General features: G+C 39.1%; 1 protein-coding gene across 3 annotated transcripts in view; it reads right to left on the bottom strand.

Annotated features, from left to right (window-relative positions):
- The window catches only part of GREB1L (GREB1 like retinoic acid receptor coactivator), a 334,722-nt gene extending 321,522 nt beyond the window's left edge, over positions 1–13,200 (bottom strand). For all 3 annotated transcript variants that reach the window (XM_054244041.2, XM_078347854.1, XM_078347858.1), the window contains exon 1: positions 13,085–13,200. The gene's annotated coding sequence lies outside the window, so the exon portion shown is untranslated. The remainder of the gene's footprint in view (positions 1–13,084) is intronic.
- Positions 13,201–21,988: the final 8,788 nt, after the last annotated feature.

The raw sequence follows: 21,988 nt of genomic DNA, 5'->3' as shown, positions 1-21,988 counted from the left end.
TACAAAAATTTATTTAATGTACAAATACAGAATTACAGCATTTTTAAGCCAGAAGAGGCATTGCTGCCAAAGTTTTTGGAGCACAGTCCTATACGATACTTCATTGAAAAGGTATTCTGTAGTCAAATAAGTTTAAGAAATGGTACATATTAATAATTTACCCTCATCTTGAGAACCCACAATTCAAATAATTATATTAAAGATGGAAAGAAATTCTAAGAACCCAGTATAACTTTGTTTAACCAGTAGTTTGTGAAACACATATGCATGTAGCCCCCGCTCTTTTTTTTTTTTTTGAAACGAAGTTTCACTCTTGTTCCCCAGACTGGAGTGCAATGGTGCGATCTGCAACCTCTGCTTCCCGGGTTCAAGCAATTCTCCTCCCTCAACCTCCCGAGTAGCTGAGATTACAGGCATGTGCCACCAAGCCTGGCTACTTTCGTATTTTTAGTAGAGATGGGACTTCTCCATGTTGGTCAGGCTGTCTTGAACCCTGACCTCAGGTGATCTGCCTGCTTTAGCCTCCCAAAGTGCTGGGATTAAAAGCATGAGCCACCGCGCCTGGCCCTCCTTTATTTTTTTTTTTAATCATAATATCTATTAACATTTTGTAGAACCTCTTTGGGAAACAGTGCTGTAGACTGATGCCCTCATTTTTATAAAAAGAGAAGACACAGGGATAAACTGATCTGCTTAACAAAACAGTCCATTATTTACTTAGACAACTTCATAGGTAAGCTACAAAGTATTGTTATTGTTATTTATTTATTTAGAGACAGGGTCTCACTCTGTCACCCAGATTGGAGTGCAGTGGCATGATCTTGGTCCACCGCTAACCTTTGCCTCTCAGGCTGTAGCAATTCTCCTGCCTCGGCCTCCCAAGTAACTAGGATTACAGGCTTGCAACACCACACCCAGCTCATTTTTGTATTTTTAGTAGAGCTGGGGGTTTCACCATGTTGGCCAGGCTGGTCTCGCACTCCTGACCTCAGATGATCCACCTGCCTTGGCCTCCCAAAGTGCTGGGATTACAGGCATGAGCTACTGCACCTGGCCTATTTTTTATTTTTTGAGACAGGGTCTCACTCTGTCACCGAAGATGGAGTACAGTGGCACAATCACGGCTCACTGCAGCCTCTACCTCCTGGGCTCAAGCGATCCACCTCAGCTTCCTGAGTAGCTGGGACTACAGGTACATACCACCACACCCAGCTAAGTTTTTGCATTTTTTGTAGAGACAGGGTTTTGCCATCTTACCCAAATTGGTCTTGAACACCTAGGCTCTAAATATCCTCCTGCCTTGGCCTCCCAAAATGCTAGGATTACAGATGTGAGCCACCTTGACTCTTAAGTGGGATTATGTAAATCAAAGAACTCAGCATCTGATGTAAATTGAACTATTTTGGGGAAGGTAGTAAATTAACTGTTAATGACTTAGCTATGAAAATATCACCATAAATAGCCCTGACAAAGTTCAGTAGAGAACTACCCTACAGAACTCTGATAACTCCCATTCACAGTGATTTTGCCCTTCTCTGATCAATGTCATCAAATTCTGTCTTCTATTGTTACCTACCTGCCTCATGTGTATTTCTTACCTTTCTGAGTCGATTGCAAGCTCCTAGGAAGCTAGAAGGAATTCTTACTTTTCCTTAGAGTCACCTGAGGCACATAATAGTCTCAAGAAACACTTTTGAAAGGCTCACAAATGACCAATTGAATGGAATAGGGTCAGCATGAAAGATTATGAAAGAAGCCAGACATCCACGTCTTTTCAGTTTTCAGTGCAGTACTCTCCCTCCCTCTCAGCTTGTATGGCCAGCAACTACTTCTTGACAGTTTTTCCTAGGGGTCTACAGTAAAGGAGGCTGCCATTGTTCAAGGCCGCTCCTTGATCCCACCAAAATTCCAGCGGATCAGTGAGGAGCTCCTCAAATCAGCAGGACATGCCGCTGGCCTGCCCAAAATCTGAGGCAGCATTCCAGAGATCAAACGGGCTTTACTCAATAATAAAATGGGAGCCTGAATTTATTTCTACTTGTTTGGTCTCCAATTAATTAGGTACATTCTCCAGAATACAAAGCAGCTGCTTCTTTGACAGGGTTCCTTAAAGAGAAGTGAATCCCAGAGTAGGAACAGTTCTAATGATTGTTTTAGTTTGTTTTATGACAAGACCTCAGAGAAGTCGAAGAGGAAGAAAGGAGACTCCCTATCCCTCCTTGTTGCTGACAATCTAGGCTGATAGTAATTGGAAAGCAAGCCCTGTGCTGAAAAGATTCAAACACACCCATGACCCACAAACTGCAATATGGACTGTCTGCAAACTGTTCAGATTAATTAATTAATTGTTTTTGCCTACAGACAACTCAATGAGGGCTCACTGTACAGACATCATGTTCTCAGCACTGCTTTAGGCACCATGGGATTCTAGAAGAGGTATCAAGGTATGTTTCCTCCCTTCGAGGGATTTACAATAAGGTGAGATAAGACTAACACTGAAAGCAGCTGTGGACAATACAAGGCAGGATACAGGAACCAGTGCTGACTTTGGGGCCTTGGACTTTAACTGTAACAGAAATTCAGAGAAAGAGGAAAACTCACTGGATGTTTCAGTCATAAAAGAAGATTTCATGAAGAAAATACAATAGGAATTAAACATTAAAGGAGAGGCAGGCTGTCCTTTTCAGTTTCAGGCAATATCATTGTGTTAATTATTTGACATGCCCCAATTCTTGATTGATACAAGGCTAAAGATATATAAGCAAACACTCTTTCGATCACTGGGCTACTGCTTTTTAAAAATTACTTTTAAAATATGGTTATCTAGCTGGGCACGGTGGCTCACACCTGTAATCCCAGCACTTTGGGAGGCTGAGGTGGGTGGATCACCTGAGGCCGGGAGTTCAAGACCAGCCTGACCAACATGGAAAAACCCCATCTCTACTAAAAATACAAAATTAGCTGGGTGTGGTGGCGCATGCCTGTAATCCCAGCTACTTGGGAATTGATAATTTAGGCTGAGACCTGAAGTATGTAAAAGTTAGAGGACAGGAACAGAAAGGCAGCTAATGTGCTCTGGAGAGCAGAGTAAGATGAGGCTAGTCAAGTAAGGAGAGCCAGATCATACTTATCTATTTATATTATAAATAAATTATAAATTATAGCAAGCTGAAATATTCAGCAGTGATAACATTTAATTTTTATCTTTTTTTTTGAGACAGAGTCTCCCTCTGTCACCAGGCTGGAGTACAGTGGTGCAATCTTGGCTCACTACAATGTCTACCTCCCGGGTTCAAGTGATTCTCCTGCCCAGCCCCCTGAGTAGCTGGGACTACAGGCATGTGCCACCACGCCCAGCTAATTTTTATTTTTTTGGAGAGATGGGGTTTCACCATGTTGGCCAGATTGGTCTCCATCTTTTGACCTCGTGATCCACCCACCTCCTTCTCCCAAAGTGCTGAGACTACAGGCATGAGCTACTATGCCTGGCCATTTTTTGTCCTTTTATCATAAGCTAAAATGAGAATTAATTTCTCCTTAAATAAAAACTGTTTGAGAAGAAAAACTCAAAACAGAAATGCCTTGTTGTATTTCATTCCATGTTATCTTTGACACAGTAGATATCTATAAGATCCAAATGACATGTTAAAATTCCAGCTAAATTTTAGAGTGGTTACCTCTAAAATTATGAAATAAAGAGAAATCAGTCCCCCAGGAGGCAATATAGTGAAGTAGCTAGGTGCATGGAATTTTGGAACCAGACTTCCTGATCTTGACCTCCCGGGCTCAAGTAATCCTCCCACCTCAGCCTCTCAAGTAGCTGGGACTATAGGCTACAAGCTACTATAGAAACCAGACTTCCTGGGTTGAATCCCAGCTCAAAAAACACCATCAGTCAACTGGATATGATTGACATCTATAGATTACTTCTTCCAGCAACAACAGAATTACACATTCTTCTCAAGCTCATGTGGAGCCTTCACCAAGGTATATCATATTCTGGTCCATAAAACAAACTTTAACAAATTTAAAATAAAAGAAATCATACAATGTCTGCTCTCAGATCACCATGGAATTACACTAAAAGTTAATAGAAAGATAACTGGAAATTTTCAAAACACATGGCGATTAAACAACACATTTCTAAATAACATATGGGTCAAAGAATAAAGTTCAAGAGAAATTTAAACATATTTTGAACTAAATGAAAAAATAGGCCAGGCATGGTGACTCACGCCTGTAATCCCAGCACTTTGGGAGGCCAAGGCATGTGGATCACCTGAGGTCAGGAGTTCGAGACCAGCCTGACCAACATGGTGAAACCCTGTCTCAAAAAAAAAAAAAAGTAAAAGAAAAGAAAAAACAACTTATCTAAAATTTGTGGGATGCAGCAAAAGCAATGTTTAGAAGGTAATTTATAACATCAAATGCATACTTTAGAAAAGAAGGGAGATCTAAAATTAACAATGTAAGATCTTACCTTAATAAACTAGAAAAAAGCAAATTAAAACCAAAGCAAGCAAAAAAAGGAGATAATTAAAAAATGAGAAATCACTAAAATTGAGTACAGGAAGTCAACAGAGAAAATCAACAAAACGAAACCTGGTTCAAAAGATTCATAAAATCAATAAGCCTCTAGCCAGACTAAGAAAAAACGAAAGAGGACATAAATTACTAACATCAGAAATGAAAGAAGGGATATCACTACAGATCCCATGGACTAAAAGGGTAATCAAGGAATACTATGAACAACTCTATGACTACAAATTTGATAGCATGGATGAAACAGACCAGTTCCTTGAGAAATACAATCAGCTAAAACTCACCCAAAGATAAATAATCTGAATTATTTAATATATCTATTAAAGAAACTGAATCACTTATTAAAAACATTTCAGGCCAGACACAGCTGCTCATTCCTGTAATCCCTGTACTTTGGAAGGCTGAGGCAGGTGGATCACTAGGTTAAGAGATCGAGACCATACTGGCCAACATGGTGAAACCTCATCTCTACTAAAAATACAAAAATTAGCTGGGCTTGGAGGTGAGTGCCTATAGTCCCAACCACTTGGGAGCCTGAGGCAGGAGAATCACTTGAACCTGGGAGGTGGAGGTTGCAGTGAGCCAAGATCACGCCATTGCACTCCACCCTGGTAACAGAGCGAGACTCTGTCTCAAAAAAAAAAACAAAACAAAAAGAGAAAACAAATTACATGATTACAAGACAGCTTGAAAATCTTAAATCACTACAGCAAAGAAGATATATGGAGAGCAAATAAGTATCCACATCATATATCATTAGGGAAATAAAAATTAAAAACAAAAATGAGATACCAGTATACACCTATTAGAATGGCCAAAATCCAGAACAGTGACAACATCAAATGGTGAGGATGATAAGGAACAACATTAACTCTCATTCACTGCTGGTGGGAATGCAAAGTCATACATCTACTTTAGAAGGCAGTTCAGTGATTTCCTACAAAACTAAATATACTCTTACCATACAATCCAGCAATCCTGCTCATGGTACTTATAATGGAGTTGGAAACTATGTCCACATTTGAAAAATCTTGACTGGATACAGTAGTTCATGCCTGTAATCCCAGCACTTTTTAGGAGCCCAAAGAGGGAGGACTGCTTGAAGCCAGGAGTTCCAGACAAGCCTGGGCAATATGGTAAGACCTTGTCTCTACAAAAAAATTTAAAAATTATCTGGTCTTGGTAGTGTGCACTTGGTAGTGTGCAATTATCAGAGGGCTGAGGCAGAAGGATCACTTGAGCCTAGGAGATGGAGGCTACAGAGAGCTATGATTGCACCACCACATCCCAGCCTGAGTGGTAGGATGAGACCCTATCTCCAAAGCAAACCAAACAAACAAACAAACAAAACTGTACATAAATGTTTATAGTCTTCATTGTCTTCTTCTTTCTTCCTTTTTTTCTTCTTCCTCTTCCTCCTTTTTTTTCTTTTGAAACAGGGTCTTGCTGTGGCCCCCAGGATGAAATGCAGTGGTGCAACCTTGGCTCACTATAGCCTCAAATTTTGGGGCTCAAGTAATCCTCCCACCTCAGCCTCTTGAGTAGCTGGGATGACAGGCACATGCCAGCATGCTCAGCTAACTTTTTTTTTTTTTTTTTTTTTGGTAGGGACAGTTTTTGTTATGTTGCCCAGGCTGGTCTCAAACTCCTGGGCTCAAGAGATCTGCTCACTGAACTCCCAGTGCTTAGATTACAGGCATGAGCCACCATGCCCAGCCAGTAGCTTTATTCTTAATTGCCAAAACTTGGACACAAGCAAGATGTTCTTCAGTAGGTGAATGGATAAACTGTGGTACATCCAGATAATTAAATATTATTCAGTGATGAAAAGAAATGATCTATCAAGCTATAAAAAGATATAGAGTAGGCCGGGCGCTGTGGCTCAAGCCTGTAATCCCAGCACTTTGGGAGGCCGAGGCGGGTGGATCACAAGGTCAAGAGATCGAGACCATCCTGGTCAACAAGATGAACCCCCGTCTCTACTAAAAATACAAAAAATTAGCTGGGCACGGGAGAGTGAAACTCCGTCTCAAAAAAAAAAAAAAAAAAGATATAGAGTAAACATAAATGCACTTTACTAAGTGAAAGAAGCCAGTCTGAAAGAGCTGCATGTTATAAGATTCCAACTATATCACATTCCAGAAAAGTCAAAACTGTCAGACAGAGTAAAGATCAGTGGTCGCCCAGGGTTGAGGGAAGGAGGGAAGAATAAATAGAACACAGAGGAGTCCTAGGGCAGTGAAATTACTCTGTATGCTACCATAATCATGGCTACAGGTCATTACACATTTGTCTAAACTTAGAGAATGCACTCAAAGAGTGAATCCTAATGTAAACTATGGACTTCTGGATGATAATGATGTATCAATGTTAGTTCATCAGTTATAACGAAAGTACCACTCTGGTGGGGGATGGTAAAAATGGGCAAGACTATACACATGTCGGAAAGGGGGTGTATGGGAAATCTCTACCTTTCTTTCAATTTTACTATGAATCTAAAACTGCTCTAGAAAATACGCTTTTGTTTATTGTTGTTCTTTTACCAAATAGGCAGACAAAAAAATAGGTCTTTTTTTTTTTTGAGACGGAGTTTCCCTCTTGTTACCCAGGCTGGAGTGCAATGGCACGATCTCGGCTCACCGCAACCTCCGCCTCCTGGGTTCAGGCAATTCTCCTGCCTCAGCCTCCTGAGTAGCTGGGACTACAGGCACGCGCCACCATGCCCAGCTAATTTTTTTGTATTTTTAGTAGAGACGGGGTTTCACCATGTTGACCAGGATGGTCTCCATCTCTTGAGCTCGTGATCTACCCGCCTCGGCCTCCCAAAGTGCTGGGAAGGTCTTTTTTAAAAAAGAAAAAAAATTACTGGACTATGAAGCTCAGATAATTGGCTTCCTATTTACAACAGCCAAGGCCACACTTGGAAAGATCACCTTGTTCTCAGAGGCACACTAGAGTTTGGAGGTTAAAGAAATTTAGAAGGGCCAGGGCCAGAGCCAGTCCAGATGTGTGTTCCTTTCTATGTTGCACCTCAAATTTCTGACCAAACTAAAAGTAAAGGCATAGTGGTAGATAAATGGTTTATCTTATACCATAAACTGAAGCATGGTCACTAAGTGAAATTTAACTGCAAATTCAACATTTAGTTGTGTACTAAAATAAAACAATATAGAAGACTAAAACAGTCAACTTATGGAAGAAAATGACAAATTCCACTAATTCATTTATTTTTGCATCCTACTGAAACTCTATTACAATAATAATAAAGGGATTTTTTTTTGAGATGGAGTCTCACTCTGTCACACAGGCTGGAGTGCAGTGGCACAATCTCGGCTCACTGCAAACTCTGCCTCTGGGGGTCAAGTGATTCTCCTACCTCAGCCTCCTGAGTAGCTGGAACTACAGACATGCCACCATGCACGTCCAATTTTTGTATTTTTAGTAGAGGCGGGGTTTCACCATGTTGGCAAGGCTGGTCTTGAACTCCTGACCTTGTGATCCACCCACCTCAGCCTCTCAAAGTGCTGGGATTAGAGGCATGAGCCACCGCACCCGACCAGCCCGGGTATTTTTTAAAAGACAGAAATCCATAGGGATATAAAGGACATATAGGACCAGAATGGAGACAACAGGAACAAAACTCTGGAAGTTGGAAATAGATGGATATATGACAACAGATCTAGCAGATTTGAGAAAGCTAATGTCTAAACTTCCTGGAAGCAAACCCATACAAGGATTTTCCAAAGACTTAGGAATTGGTAGCATCAGGTATAGTTGGGAGTTGGGACTCAAAATAGAAGGCTAAGACAAAACTATGAAGTAGTTAAATTCCCAGATCTCCTCTCATTTCCACAAAGCTGGAAGACTGTCTTTTAGCTCATAAAAGAATGGAGGTTTATTCTTTAAAGGTGAAATAGAGGTTCCTGGGCTGTGAGCACAACAGGCACACCTGTAGTTGGGGTATTAGTCTAAAGCAAAAGTACTAAGTGAATATTTGTAAATTTTGTGCTGAATCCTGTAAGCCATCTTCCCCTTTTAAGCTCACAGGGCACTAAATCTAGATATTAACCTCCAGGAAGGTGACTGGAAGATCTTCTCTGAGGAAAGTCAACCCTCCAAGGGGAAACACCTAAAGGTACAGATAAAGGGATTCCCCAAATAATTGATCCAGCCAGATCATCCTGTATTAAAGCCCTACCTATGTGCTCAAAGATTTCTGTCAGCTTCTTAGTGTCCCTCTTTTGAATGTGAACTTATAATCAAGGACCACCGAATACTGAAGAAAAGTCTCTGGTACAAAAGGTAAAAACCAAAACAAAGTGGAAAAAGAAATGTGAAGAAAACAGAACTATGCACGGTGTTGTCAGTCTGTTTTCACACTGTATAAAGATACTGAGACTGGGTAATGTGTAAAGAAAAAAGGTTTAATTGACTCACAGTTCTGCATGGGTGGGGAAGCCTCAGGAAACTTACAATCATGGCAAAGGGGTGGAAGTAGGTATGCCTCATATAGTGGCAAACAAAAGAGCATGTGTGAAGGAAGAAATGTCAAACTCTTATAAAAACATCAGATCTTGTGGGAACTCGCTATCACGAGAACAGCATGTTGGAACCACCCCCATGATCCAATTGCCTCCCACCAGAGCCCTCCCTTGACACGTGGGGATTACAATTCAAAATGAGATTTGGGTGGAAACACAGAGCTAAACCATATCACCTGGAAAGAGAAAATGTCAAATAATAAACCAATATATTTGGAGAGATGAGCGATGCTATTGAATATATAGAAGAACAGAATCATGTAAATACAGTTCTTGCAAATTAAAAATGTGTTTATATAAAGAAAAATGTAAGTATAAACACTGGAAAATAAAATTGAAAAACTCTTCCAGGAAGTGGGGTAACAAAAAAAAATTGAAAAGGAAAATTGAATAGAAGAGTTGGGAAAATTAGAGGATCAGGACTAGAAATCCAACATACAACTAGCAGATGTTCTAGACAGAGAAATGAAAGGAAAAAAATTATCAAATAAATAATTCAAGAAAAATTTCTAGAAATGAAGGACACACATTTCCAACTGAAAATACCCAACACTATCAATAAAAATAGATTCACCCCAGCGGGGCTCAGTGGCTCACACCTGTAATCTCAGCACTTTGGGAGGCTGAGGTGGGCAGATCACCTAGGTTAGGAATTTGAGACCAGCCTGACCAATATGGAGAAACCCCATCTCTACTAAAAATACAAGAATAGCTAGGCGTGGTGGTGCATGCCTGTAATCCCAGCTACTTGGGAGGCTGAGGCAGGAGAATTGCTTGAACCCAGGAGGCAGAGGTTGCAGTGAGCCAAGATCATACCATCACACTCCAGCCTGGGCAAAAAAAGAGAAACTCTGTCTCAAAAAAAAAAAAAAAGACTCACCCTAAAGCATATCATTTTGAACTGTATTACAATTAGGAATACAGAGAGGATTCTACAAACTATTAGAAAAAGCAGGTCATATGCAAGGATCAAGAATCAGAATAGGTTAATACTTCTCATTAGAAATAACTGGAATCTAGAAGACAATAAAGAAATATCTGCAAATTTTTGATTAAAAAAACTATTTCCAAGTGATAATTCTAGACCAAATTAAACTATCAATCAAATGAGAGCCAAATAAAGACATTCTGAATTACAAAAGGCTTCAAAACTTTACTTTTCATGTATTCTTTCTCAGGAAACTCAGAGAATGTGCTTTATTAAAACAAAGGAGTAAATTACAAACAAGCAAGGTGTAAGAAACAGGAAACAAAGGGCCCATGATAATACAAAAGCCAACAGAATTCTAAGAATGATGGTGAAGAAATATCCCAAGACAAATGCCTGTCTACCAGGATAGAGGGGAATAGGTCCAGATTGGAACAGGCCAGAAAACACAGGGAAAGCTTCTTAAGAAGATTAAACTGATGAAACATCTGATACACGTGAATGTATTAAGAGATTTGGACAATTAGTGGAGATTTGGGGGTTGGCTTAGTGAAAATAAATTCATATATAGACAACAAGGCAAACAAGACATTACACAATAATTAATCCTAAAGAAAATAAAGAGTCATACAGAAAAGACAAAATAATCATAGTTTCCTCTATGGCTTAGCTGTTAATAGTATTTACATAGTCATGATATGTATATGTATAGTTAGATCCATATTAATCTTTGTTAGATCCATCTTATTTATATAATTTTATAATAGAATACTTATGTAATTTATATAATTATTAAAAAGTAAAATGATATAACAAAAATTGTAACTGTATTGGGAAGATGGAGGATAGGAAGAATGCAAGTATATTGTGGGAACATGTCAGGGAGGGGAAGATCTAAATCTTTGTCTTCATGTAGTTTTATTCATAATGTCTAAAACTGACAAATCATAAAATAGCAGTATAAGTGTATTATTTAGATAGAGGTAAATATTAAAATTATTAGACAAGAGGAGAAGTAGTAGGGGATAGCTTATATATATTATTTTCCTAATAAGCCTTGAGAACTATTGGGTTCTTTCAAGTATACGCATGTAAAATTGTGATAAATGCGAAAGTAAATAAATTTATACTGGTGCTGTGGAGGATACAAAATGAACAAGATCCAGTGCCTCAAACTGCTTATTGTCAAGTTGGCAGAAGACAAGCTTGTGGGTGATGGTTAATGTGATGTGCTCTGAGAAATTAAAACGAAAACTATGGGAATCCTGAGGAGAGAGAGGTTACGGGCTGCAGGGATAAAAATATTTCTCTTGTCTAGTGAGGAAAGTATGGTCTGATTTCATCTGATGTAGTGAAAGCAGGATGTACTGAGAAACAAGGCCAGGGAGGGAAATTGAGGACAGACCTCTGAATGACCTTGAATACCACATTAAAGCTTTTGGAACTCAATAGAAAATTGTTAGGTATTTGGAACAGGGAGTTGATATGATCTTAGCTGTAATTTAAGAAGATCATCTGGGAGTAATACATAAATTGGATTGAATAAAGGGAAAAAAGGCAAGAAAATGAGAAAGAACCTAATTCAATAATCCTGGGCAGAGGTATGAGAGTCTGAACTTGAACAGGGTTGGTAGAAACAGGAGGGCAGGGAACGATAGGAGGTATTTCTGAGACAACAGTTAAACCCACTTTTCATAATTTATCTATTTATTTCTGCATTACTCCTGTTGGAAATCCTTAATGGGGACTGTGGCTTTAATTGGCTGATTATAAGGAGGCCAGGAGCCAAGTAAACCACATTGATTTGTAGCTTACTTTTTTTTTTTTTTTAAGCCAACTGGTTAATAAGCCTTAGAACATGCTGATCTTGGTACAAATGCTTGATGTAATCTTACTTTCTAACATTATATTTCATTCCTGTTGGTTGCCATATTGTTAACTAAGGACTTCAAAAAGAACTTTTACTTTTCATCTTCTCATTATTCTTATGAGCCAAACTTTTTTTTTTTTTTTTTTTTTTGAGACAGAGTCTTGCTCTATGGCCCAGGCTGGAGTGCAGTGGCACAATCTAGGCTCACTACAGCCTCCGCCTCCCAGGTTCAAGTGATTCTTCTGCCTCAGCTTCCCAAGTAGCTGGGATTACAGGAGCCCACCCCCATGCCGGGCTAATTTCTGTATTTTTCATAGAGACGGGGGTTTCACCATGTTGGCCAGGCTGGTCTCGAACTCTTGACCTCAAGTGATCCCTTCACTTTGGCCTCTCAAAGTTTTGGGATTACAGACCTGAGCAACCACATCCAGTGAGCAAAACTACTTTTATTTATTTATTTTTATTATTTATTTAGTTTAGTTTATTTTTTTGAGATGGAGTTTCATTCTTGCCGCCTAGGCTGGAGAGCAGTGGCACAATCTCGGCTCACTGCAACCTCTGCCTCCCGGGTTCAAGCGATTCTCCTGCCTCAGCCTCCTGAGTAGCTGGGATTACAGGCATGTGTCACCACGCCCAGGTAATTTTTGTATTTTGTATTTTTAGTAGAGACGGGTTTGGCCAGGTTGGTCTCAAACTCCTGACCTCAGATGATCTGCCCACCTCAGCCTCCCAAAGTGCTGGGATTACAGGCGTGAGCCACTGCGCCCGGCTCCAAACTATTTTTAAATAAATTAAGAAATAATAATAAATTGGCAAAATCAATTACGTTTAATCACTACAGAGATTACACAGCTGGTCACATTGACTTCAGTTTCTTCCATATTCCCACTCTACCTATCATTTACAACACTGTCAGATTAATGTTCCTATTTGATCACCCACTCAAATTTATATAGTGATTCCTTAATGCCTGCCCCCACAAAGCTACATATTTTCTGCTTGATATTCAAAGCCTCCAAGACAAAATCCCATTCACCTGTGCACCTTTATCTTCAACGTCTAACACCACACCTCCATTCCATCCTGGCTGTCTCTTTATTGCCCCTATCTTCAACATGCACGTTTGCACCTCACTGTTTTACTTTCAGGCCTTTCCTACCTGGAATTCCCTGCCTTAACCTTTACCCTTATTCAGATTCTTACTTGTCCTTTAAAGCAGTCTTTTTCCATCTCTGCTTTCCTCTTAGAAAATGAGATCAGGCAGTCTTCCCAAGTATTAGCAAAGCTGGTCAGTAGCAACTCAGAACTTAATTCTCAATAGCTTAGTAAACTCGGGAGAAAGATTACGTACACTTTGCCATTGTTCTAGAAAAAGACCAAAGGTTTACTCTCATTGGCCTGGATAGAATCACATGTTCACCCCTGAACCAATCACAGCACTTCTATTTAATTCAGCCTGGGTCACATAATCAAGCCCTAACTAGAGGGCTGGGGCCAGTCTCAGGCCGGTCAGGCTGGGCAAGGTGGTTTAGGCTGGGCAAGGTGGTAACCCCAGCACTTTGGGAGTCCCAGTCGGGTGGATCACAAGGTCAGGAAATCGAGACCATCCTGGCTAACATAGTGAAACCCCGTCTCTACTGAAAATAGAAAAAACTAGCAGAGCGTGATTGCACGTCCTTGCAGTCCCAGCTACTCAGGAGGCTGAGTCAGGAGAATCACTTGAACCCAGGAGGCAGAGGCTGCAGTGAGCCGAGATTAAGTGTTACTCTGGTGTATCTTGTCTACATGTTCAGATCGCTGGCTGGTTGCCATTTGTAAAAATTACTTAAATGTGGGCTGAGACTGTTTGCAAATAAAACAGTAGCCACAACAAATTTTAAACAGTAAAGACCACATACATTGAGAAAGCAATATATAAAGACATAAGAAAAAGAAGTAAAAACACTTTTAAGAATTACCTGAGTGTTTACTAAATTACTAAATAAGGTTTGAAAATGATGACTGAGACTGAAGTATATATAAAGGTTAATAGGGTATGATGGCAGAACTATTATAATATGCATGAAAAATGATATTTTTAAAAAAACAAAAGACATATTCTATAACTACTATACAATAAGATTTTGGATAAAAGTATTGAAAAACAGAAGACGAAAAGAGAAAATGTCTTAAGAAAACTAATATTATAAAAGAAGATAAATAGGCTTTAAAGAAATATGAGATTGAAAGATGTTTGATGGGTTTTTGCTGAACCCAAATTTTTGCAGAGGTGTGGTGAGGTGAAGGTGTTGGAAAGGGGTGGAGGAATCTCTAGCCCTCCATATCAAAGAAAAGCCAAGATTTTAAGCCCAGAGCCTGGAACTCTCTGGGACTCTATACTGACCAGCATCTGCCACTGTAATTACGAAAGGTGTTACTTGACCAACTTCATGCTACAATGTTAGGTTATTGGTGTGAAGCAAAACAAAATTTTACTTTCTTAACATCCTCTAAATAGGTGTTACTTCCCTTAATAGCATTGCCATGCTTGGTCAGGGAGGAAGGGAAATCTAAATCCTCATTTAACAGCTTTAAAAACGTTCCAGATATTATTTTTAAGCCTATACATTTTCCCCTCTAAAATTCTCTAACTTCTTCAAAGTTTTGTGTTTTTCAGTTCTTACTTTGATGGTTTTAGGTGTTTTAAATTTGCTTTCAATAGAAGTGCCAAATACTAGAAGTTCTTTAGACCTTGCCTTTAGAATGCATAATTTAAAATTCTAAATTTAAGTTCTCATATAATCAGAACAAAAAAAATTTCCTTTAATTTGTGTGGCCTATAGTTTGTAAGTATTTGTGTCTCTGTTATAAGTGAATATCACAACTTATTTCAGGATCAAAATATAGTGAGGAAGAAAAGATATATCTAGTGATCAAACCCAAATTTAATTTTAATATTTTCCCCTGGGGTAAAATAAGGATGAAAAATAAATTATATATGTTTATATTCTGCTATAGTTTAAATTAAAAAAAATTTTTTTTTTTTGAGGTGGAGTATCACTCTGTAGCCCAGGCTGGAGTGCAGTGGCGCAATCTCGGCTCATTGCAACCTCCACCTCCTGGGTCCCAGTTCAAGCAATTCTCCTACCTCAGCCTCCCAAGTAGCTGGGATTACAGGCAGGAGCCACCATGCCCAGGTAATTTTTGTATTTTTTTAGTAGAGACGGGGCTTCACCATGTTGGCCAGTGAACTCCTGACTCAAACTCCTGACTTCGTGATCTGCCTGCCTCAGCCTCCCAAAGTGCTGGGATTACAGGCATGAGCCACCATGCCCATCCTAGCTATAGTTTAAATAGACATTATTTTCTGTCTTCAGTGAAATTTTCTTCTAATATCCAACATTTCTTAAAGCAAACCTCCTAAAGAATAACAAAGTATGAGGAAAGTCCTATATCTAAAATAATCAATTAACTATTGCTAGTTAAATTTATGCTTCTGTTTCTTTTAAAAAAAAAAAAAAAGATAGGGTGGGCATAGTGGCTCACACCTCTAATCTCAGCACTTTGGGAGGCTGAAGCAGGTAGATCACCTGAGGTTAGGAGTTTGAGACCAGGATGGTCAACATGGTGAAACCCCATCTCTACTAAAAATATAAAAATTAGCTGGGCGTGATGGTGCATGCCTGTAATCCCAGCTACTTAGGAGGCTGAGACAGGAGAATCGCTTGAACCCCGGAGGTGGAGGTTGCAGTGAGCTGAGATTATGCCACTGCACTCCAGCCTGGGCAACAGAGCAAGACTCCATCTCAAAAAAAAAAAAAAAAAAAAAGATAATAGCTACAGTCAAACTAGCCTGATCATAAATCAGTGCAGTACCTTTCTGTGTCTTAACAGATGTTTCACTGACTTCGCTTGTAGTCATCTCTTCTCTAGCACCTAGTCTGTTGGTGTCCCAAGGTGCTGCTCGTAAGGATCAGCCTTTCATCATTTTCCCTGGTAGTGTGAGCAGAGGATTAGCAGCACTTGGGGGTTTTTTAGGCTCTTAGAGATCTACAGGGCTCTTAATGTACTTCTCAACAAAATCAAATGCCATACAAGATTGTGGCTTTTAAATCAACCATCATGACCACAAAACATAGATAATAGATATAGATAATCTCTATGTAATTTTAGGGACCTTTACATTACTATATAGATATTAGTTTGTACTTTTTTTTTTTAATTACTAAAAGGGGTACCAAATTTCTCTGGTGAATTTTGAGAAATGGTTTATACATTTGAGGATGCAATTTTAAAGACAGTCCAGCAAGTGCTTTCTTAAGTCCACTTGGCTCAGATGAGTCTCCATGTTTGAGTGCATTTTAGACTAGTTCATACATGATAGAAAATATCAAAGAATCCACATCTCCCAAACACTTGAAGCTTGTTAAGTTATTCTTATGAGTATCTACTTGAGAACATTTGCCGGAAGGAGCAAGCATCAAAGGAAGTGTAGCTTGGTTAAAAACAAAGAAACAAACATAGGAACTGGCGCTTGAGCCCTGCAGTGTCACATACTGGTTGTGTGGCTTTGGGTAGTTACTTAACATTACTGACCTCAGTTTCCTCAGCTGTAAAACAAGAGAGCAACACCTGCTTGATAGGGCTGATGTGAAGACTAGGTTAAATGGGAAAGCACAGAAAGTGCCCAGCTCAGCCACTGGCACATAGAAATATATTCAATAAATGGTAACTAATGTTTTAAAAAATATGTTAAGGAAGCAATTATCTAAGGCATGACTCCTATATATAATGTTGGCTACCATAATCTGGACAGTCGTTCCCTATCTCCTCTATTCAATCTTGGAAAAAATATTTTTGGAATAAGAAATAAAAAAGTTTTAATAGTTTTACACAAACTATATTAGAAAACAAATTAAATTGAATTTAGAAGCAATAACTTCTGTGCATTAAAAGGGGTGCCTAAATATTATTTTCAGATATTACTGACAATGTTCTTTATAATGTATTTATAATGTTCCTTCCCTGTGCTAAACTGAGGATGAAGGAATATATTGAACCAAAATACAAGGTGAAAAATAACTAGATTCAGAAGACCATGAGAGAAAAAAAAAAAGGAGGTGATAGGAACACTTTATTCCAATCCCTTAAAATGTGATTCTCAGTTTCTCTGTTAGATCAGAAGACAAAAGAAACATTGTCTAGGCTCAGGCTGGCTGGAGATTGATCTGCTGAATAGAGCTAAAAATAAATTTCCAGGAAAATTTAATAGATTGACTTTCCCTATACCATACCAGTAAATTTTATGGGAGAAATTACCCCTCTTTAATGAAAGGAATAAGACATTGCTCCATTTCTCATTTAATCAGTGTAAATCTCCGGGGAAGGACGGTCTTGTCCAATAAATGTTCTCCAATAAAATGAATTGCAAAGAGGCTAGACTGTTTAATAACAAGATGAAAGTTTTAATTATTTGCAGGAGCTGCATTCACTGTATAACAAAAAGCATTATTACCACAGGAGAAATACTTTCAAGACTCACTGTTCTTTTACTAATATAAATAACTCCTTTTGGGCAGTTCTGATCATTTAGAATCCAATAGAAAAAGAACATTGTCAGTAATATCTGCTGTAATAGAAAGCAATATCGAATCCACTTTTCTGGAAGGATAGGATTGTGATGGCTAGGCAATGTTGATACAGTTCAATGCTTAAAGTGTCTCATGGTTCTTTTTACTATGGGAACTTTCTTAGATTAGTTGAAATTTGAGGAGTTTTTACCTGACTGAGGTTGTTCCTGAAGGGTTCTATGTAAAATAGATTTAGAATGGAGTTGGCCTCTTTCCCAGAGCTGAGGGCTCACAGTGGCTTGGGTAGCTTGGGCAAAGAGATAGGTAAGAAAATTATTGGCCGGGTGCAGTGCCTCAAGCCTGTAATCCCAGCACTTTGGGAGGGCAAGGGAGGCAGATCACGAGGTCAGGAGATCAAGACCTTCCTGGCCAACATGGTGAAACCTTGTCTCTACTAAAAATAAAAAATTAGCTGGGTGTGGTGGTGCATGCCTGTAATCTCCACTACTTGGGAGGCTGAGGCAGGAGAATCCCTTGAACCAGGGAGTGAAAGTTTGCAGTGAACCAAGATAGCACCACGGCATTCCAGCCTGGTGACAGAGTGAGACTCCATCTCAAAAAAAGAAAAGAGAGGCCGGGTGCGGTGGCTCAAGCCTGTAATCCCAGCACTTTGGGAGGCTGAGGTGGGTGGATCATGAGGTCAAGAGATTGAGACCATCCTGGTCAACAGATCGAGACCATCCTGGTCAGCATGGTGAAACCCAGTCTCTACTAAAAATACAAAAAATTAGCTGGGCATGGTGGCGCGTGCCTGTAATCCCAGCTACTCAGGAGGCTGAGGCAGGAGAATTGCCTTAACCCAGGAGGCGGAGGCTGCGGTGAGCCGAGATCGCGCCATTGCACTTCAGCCTGGGTAACAAGAGCAAAACTCCGTCTCAAAAAAAAAAGGAAAAAAGAAAATTCTTGTCGTAGGTGAGAGGCAGTGGCTTGGACCAGGGTGGTGGCAGTGGAGATAAGAGTAGTGGACAGATTAGAGATATCTTTTGCAAGAAGAACCAATCAAATTTTTTTGCTAATTGATTTGGTTATAGATATGAAGAGAAGGGAAAAATTAGGAATACTACAAAGTTTGAGACCAGAATAATTGAAGGGAGTGGAACTATTTACAGAGCTGGGAAACTGGGAGATTGTTAGATTTGAGAAGGAAAATAAAAGTTAACATGATATGAGCCTTTTGTGTATTAAAAAATACTTTAAAATTTTAAAATAATTAAAGCACTGTCAAGCTTTCGCTTTTGAAAACATGTTCTAAATTATTTTCCTTGGTATAGTATTGTTTTGGTGTAATCTTCAGACCTTTTTTAAACTATTTAACACTTAGATAGCTCTATAGATAATCATAATAGATCATAAAATATTTACTAATTCATATTGCAAAGGGTGAGAGTTTATCTTTTATAAAAGATAAGAAAAAGCTTTAAAAGACAAATTTTTCAGCCCCTTTACCAATTTCCATTTTTTGTCCCCAAAATACAACTCATTATATGCTTTTAAAAATCAATACATTTGTTTTAATAACAGTACTAGTTGGGATAGGAGGGCTAAGCCAATTTATTTAAGAGTAGTTTTTGTTTTGGGATTGAGTCATTCCTTGTTGAACCTGTATATATAAAGACTTGGTTTCATTAAAACAAACAACTTCAGGACAGAAACGCTTTTATTTTTAACACTAAGATTTAACCAGGAAAACAAAAATTTTAAAAGTGGAGTTTAGAGGTAGAGTTAGTGGCAACTCATTTATTCAAACAAAAGATAAGGGTGACATCTAGTGTTTGTTAGGAGTATCTGTAACTTGGACTACCATTTTCTCAATTACAGCAGAAAAACAAATGAGAGGGAGACAAAGTAAAAAAGACTACTGTGATAGCCACGGCAATTGAAAATAGGGACATAATTTCTGAGAGCTCAGAGAGGGGCACCAGATATGGATTTAGAAATTAGGCAGTTGCATTCTGAAGTAGGTACCTCCTGAGCTGATAAAGGAGGGATAGTCACAGGTGACAAGGGCAGGAAGAGCACTGATGTCTAAAACCTGAGTCAGGGTGGGGAATCAAGGAACAACATGATATTGTGGACAAGTTTAACTGCTTGAGACAAAGCAGGGGGAAGTGAGTGCCTGGAAGGGAAGACAGAGATGGGAGCAAAGCTGAGATCAAAGAGAGTTTGTGATTTCTATGTAATGGGAAGCCACTCAGGAGACAGCCTTGTATGGTGGCCCACCCCTGTAGTACTAACTACTTGGGAAGCTGAGGCAGGAGGATGGCTTGAGCCCAGAAGCTTGAGGCTGCAGTGTGCTATGGTCATGTCACTGCAATTCAGCTTTGGTGACAGAGCAAGGCCCTGTCTCTAAAAAAAATAATAATAAAGATAAAAGTAGAAAGCAGAGAGACAGTCTTGCACTTCAGATACACCCTGGCAGCTTGTGGGGGAATGCACTGAGATGGGAATTCAGACTAAAAGCAGGATATTATTATAGTAGATGATGGTAGTAGTAAGGAGGAAAAAAGGATGACTCAGATAATTGGAAGAAAAAATAAATAATTAGATTTGATGGCTGGATGTCACCTCCTTTTAGAATTCAGGCAGTTTATATTTTTATTAATTAATATATTAACATTCTATTTAAAAGAGTAAAGTTAGTGGGAAAGATGATTAATTTCATGTTGACAAGTTAGCCTTGAGCTGCATGGGAAATAGTGATGTGTTGATGCTAACAGGCAATTGAATATCTATTTATTGAAGCTTTGAGGAGAGGGTGAAGTGGAAGATACAAATTTACTTTCATCAGTGCAGAGGTGGTTGCTGAAACAATGTGAATAAGATTACCCAGGAAATATATATAGTATAAAATAAGAGCATGGATAGAAAAGACATTACTAATGCCTAGTTTAAAAGAATAATTTGTCATGCTTGTAATCCCAGCACTTTGGGAGGCATAGGCAGGCGGATCATGAGGTCAAGAGATCGAGACCATCCTAGCCAACATGGTAAAACCCTGCCTCTACTAAAAATACAAAAATCAGCCAGGCGCGGTGGCTCACGCCTGTAATCCCAGCACTTTGGGAGGCCAAGGCGGGTGGATCATGAGGTCACGAGATCGAGACCATCCTGGTCAACATGGTGAAACCCAGTCTCTACTAAAAATACAAAAAATTAGCTGGGCACGGTGGCACGTGCCTGTAATCTCAGCTACTCAGGAGGCTGAGGCAGGAGAATTGCCTGAACCCAGGAGGTGGAGGTTGCGGTGAGCCGAGATAGCGCCATTGCACTCCAGGCTGGGTAACAAGAGTGAAACTCTGTCTCAAAAAAAAAAAAAAAAAAAGTTAGCTGGGCATAGGGACACGTGCCTGTAGTCCCAGCTACTCAGGAAACTGAGGCAGGAGAATCGCTTGAACCCAGGAGGCAGAGGTGGCAGTGAACCAAGATCACCCCACTGCACTCCAGCCTGGTGACAGAGTGAGATTCTGTCTCAGAAAAAAAAAAAAAAAGAATAATTTGAAGTTGGATTTGTTCAGAATATATTAGAAAGAAAGGAGGTAATTTCTTTAATCTCAAATTATAATTCACTGATGAGGATCAGTGTTTCCGAAGTTCCCTGTTGAGGTCTATCTATACAAATATTCAATGAATACATTTTATATTTATTAACTATATTAATCAGAACCCTTTTAGCAAAGAATAGGAACTAAAGTGGCAAAATAGTTCAGAGAGTTGCTCATATCCTTTATCTGGCTTCTCCTAATGTAAACTGATATCGTATATAATTTTAATATAATAACTTGACAATTTTTTTATCCCAGAAAAGATAGCATCCTTTCTAAAACATTGTAATATAAATTCCTAGTCAGTTAAGATGAGACGTGACTATTATACTTAATAGTATTTCCTTAGAATTAAAGAAAGAATTTAAATCTGGAATTTTTTTTTTTTTTTGAGATGGAGTCTTGCTCTGTTGCCCAGGCTGGAGTACAGTGTCATGATCTCAGCTCACTGCAACCTCCACCTCCTGGGTTCAAGCAATTCTCCTGCCTCAGCCTCCTGAGTAGCTGGGACTACAGGCAACTCCTGAGTCAGGCAGTCTGCCCGCCTCGGCCTCCCAAAGTGCTAGGATTACAGGCATGAGCCACTACACCGGGCCTAAATCGGAAAGTTCTTAAAGTCAAGGACATTTGACATCTTTGCCCCTTTCCAGTTGTATTTTAGATAAAAAGTTTGCTTGTTTACATAATAAATTAGGCTGTTTTTCCTCCACTAGAGTAATGATAAAAAGTACCACAATCATTATTGAATAATAGATAGGAAATGTCAACAGATAAATGGAAACTATAAAAAAAGACAAACACATATTCAATAACTAAAAAGTGCAATTTATGAAATAAAAACATTCACTGGCTGGGCTTAATAGTGATTGGGGATAGCAGAAGAAAGGATCAGTATGTTAATCTGAGTTTTCTGAGAAGTAGACACCAAGAAGGAATCAAATGTGCAGGGATTTTTT

This window comes from Callithrix jacchus, chromosome 13 (assembly GCF_049354715.1).
Source record: "Callithrix jacchus isolate 240 chromosome 13, calJac240_pri, whole genome shotgun sequence".
NCBI classification, from domain to species: Eukaryota; Metazoa; Chordata; class Mammalia; order Primates; family Cebidae; genus Callithrix; species Callithrix jacchus.
This window is presented reverse-complemented; position numbering and strand designations above follow the sequence as displayed.